Source organism: Nansenia antarctica, assembly GCF_963989245.1.
Source record: "Nansenia antarctica genome assembly, chromosome: 3".
In the NCBI taxonomy this organism is placed as follows: domain Eukaryota; kingdom Metazoa; phylum Chordata; class Actinopteri; order Argentiniformes; family Microstomatidae; genus Nansenia; species Nansenia antarctica.
The window spans coordinates 28680094-28682985 of record NC_137688.1 but is presented as its reverse complement, the minus strand read 5'-3'; positions in this window follow the sequence as shown (position 1 = coordinate 28682985).

Here is a 2892-nt window from a genome sequence, read left to right as displayed (position 1 = left end):
TTTTGAGTTAGTAATTCATAAAATACAAAGGTTCCATCTCATAAAACATAATGGAATGTCAAAACTCTCAATATCGCTCAATATCTCTGAACTACCCTAAACGGAGATAGAACCTTATAATTCTAAGCTCATGAACGGCGTTATACTTAGAAACCACATTGACTACTATGAGGTTCCGCTCGTATCCAACGCTTCAGTGATACACCCTCACCTCCTCCCACACTCGTGACGTTATTCGCAGATGAAAATGACAAGATTCAACGCGAACCAATTACAGCCAGACCTGCAAGCCAAGACAGCAAGGAAGACAACACCTTAGCCAACCACAACAATCCTCTTCTTCAGTCCAGAGCCTGACCCAGTTCAGTCTGCCCAGATAAGATCAAAACACCCCACCGAGCCCACCTCCACGTCTACAAATCTAGAGCACCACAATCCACAAAGGTGTATGGAAATCCTACTCGATCTAGTATGTTTTAGCATCATACAAGACTAGGCTCTCCAGTAAAGTAAGTCAATTACACCATAAATAGGTGTTGTCTATCCACATCAGCCAATTTTAACCTAGTCCTGATCCAATCTTTTAAATGATGCATTCTTCTGCATGATTTAGCACCAATCGTGGCTAATCAGACTTAAGTAGCCACCAACTAACCCTTATCGCTAATCTGATCATGCCTAGAAAATGTAGCTAAGTTTCCCTTTCCAAAAAATCTCTTTCTCATTAGCTGTATAAACCGAGTTTGCAGTTCAGACATTTCAATCCAGACAAACCGAGACATCGTCTGAATTTGAGAAGAAAACAGACGATACAAAATCGAGGTCAGTGCTGTACTGAGATGGCTTTCATGTAGAGAAAGGGTGACGCAAAATAGGCTCTACATCCATATCCAACCAGATCAAGATCCTCTTCATTTCTCTCTGAGAAATGTAGTGAATGGGGGGGGGGGGGGTCTGATGCTTTCAAATCAAAGCAATCTGAATCAGAATGGAATGGAATACAATAGACCTGAGTCGGTCCTATCTTATCTCAACACTGTCCAACTTTTCAATATGTTGAACAGACATATTCCATTGCCTCTGACTATCTCCAGCAGAGGAAACTAGCTTGCATGTGTTTTTAGCCTTGCAAATAAAACCCCCACTTGACAAAGGTAATGTGTGATCCGGGCTCGGAGCCTGTTTAAATGTTTATCAGTAGAAATGGAATACTGCTGAGACATCAACAATAAGATAGACATTGATTCGCACTGATTGGGAGATAAGTTAAGTTGTGTGAAAGGTATTCAGCCAAGTAAGCCTAGAGTTAAATGAGTTTAATAGTATGTCTCTCTCTTTCTTTCTCTCTGTCTCTCTCTCTCTCCCTCTCTCTGTCTCCTATCTCTCTCTGTCTCTCTCTTTCTCTCACTTTTAATTAAAAAAGAGCGACTCTTAATCTCATGCTCAACACACACTGCTTGCTAATGACTTGGAGGGATCTTACCTCCCACAATGAAGAACAAAAACCAAAAGAAAGAGAGGAAGAATGAATCAGCCAGAGAGTGTGTCAGCATACAAGTGTCTTTGTCTCAGGCAGCGTGTGCCTGTGTCTGAGTGTGCACTGTGAGTGCAAGTGAGTGTGTGTGTGTGTGTGTGTATGTGTGTGTGTGTATGTATGTGTGTGTGCAAATGTGATGGTGTTTGTGTGTGTGTGTGTGTGTATGTGTATGCATATGTATTTGTGTGTGAGTATGTGCCAGACCCCCTGTGTCTGCTCTCCTCCTGTTCCTATTGGAGGAGGGGCCTAGGGGTCGCGGGGTCACCTGCGGCCTGACAAAGGGTCCGAGCAGTCACAAAAGTCAGAGCGTGTGTCGGGAGGGGGGCCGGGGGGCCGCCGATTACCATAGTCCCCTCGCCTGGCGTTAACAATGACGGAGCAGCATCTGTACATCCTGGTGAGTGAGTGTCACTTATCCCCTCTGCAGGAGGCGAGAAGCCTGGAGAGCCCTGAGAAACAGAGAGAAAAGGGGGGGAAGGGGGGGAGGGGGAAGGGGTTGGCGTAGTAGACATCTGTGGAAAATCAAAATGAGCGTGTGACGATGAGTCAAGATCCAGCAATGTGAGACTGTGATTCCTGTGAGTCAATTGCATCCAATTATGTCTATTCATTGTAGGAAAAAAAAGAAGATAATTCTGTGTTATGTGCTCGACGAGGGCCATGAGTTGCAACAGCTAATTGCAGGGTTCAGTTCAGTGTACATCGCTGCAATGTGTAGCTTGAAAAACTCTGTGAACAGCAAAGGATATCCACAGTAGATCATATGCACTACTCAAGATATCCTCTCTCAATAACGTAGAGTTAGTTAGTCTTCCCTTACTCTTGCATTGTGACTGCACTGTCATTCGTTCGTATGGCATTGTCTGTGATCTATATTTGATTCACTTACTTTGACGAATGTACTTATTGTAAGTCTCTCTGGATAAGAGCATATCGTGAGCTTAGAATTATAAGGTTCTATCTCCGTTTAGGGTAGTTCAGAGATATTGAGCGTCAACGTTTTTACATTCCATTATGTTTTGTGAGATGGAACCTTTGTATTTTATGAATTGCTAACTCAAAAATGTCAACATTTTAAAAATAACACCACACAGGCATTAATAAACACTTAATGGATCAGATTATGTAAAAAACTAAATTTTGACAAAAATGGAGATAGAACCTTATAATTCTAACGTCACGATATGCTAAATGACTTAAATGTAAAATGTAAAAATAGCCTCAACACACTGTTGAGTATCTCCATAGAAGGTGGAGGAGGAGAGCGCACGGGGGAAGGGAAGAAGAGGAGAAACATTGGAGAAAGAGAGGGAAAATGAAAAGGATGTAGCACTCTAGACAAGCCTAATGAATAT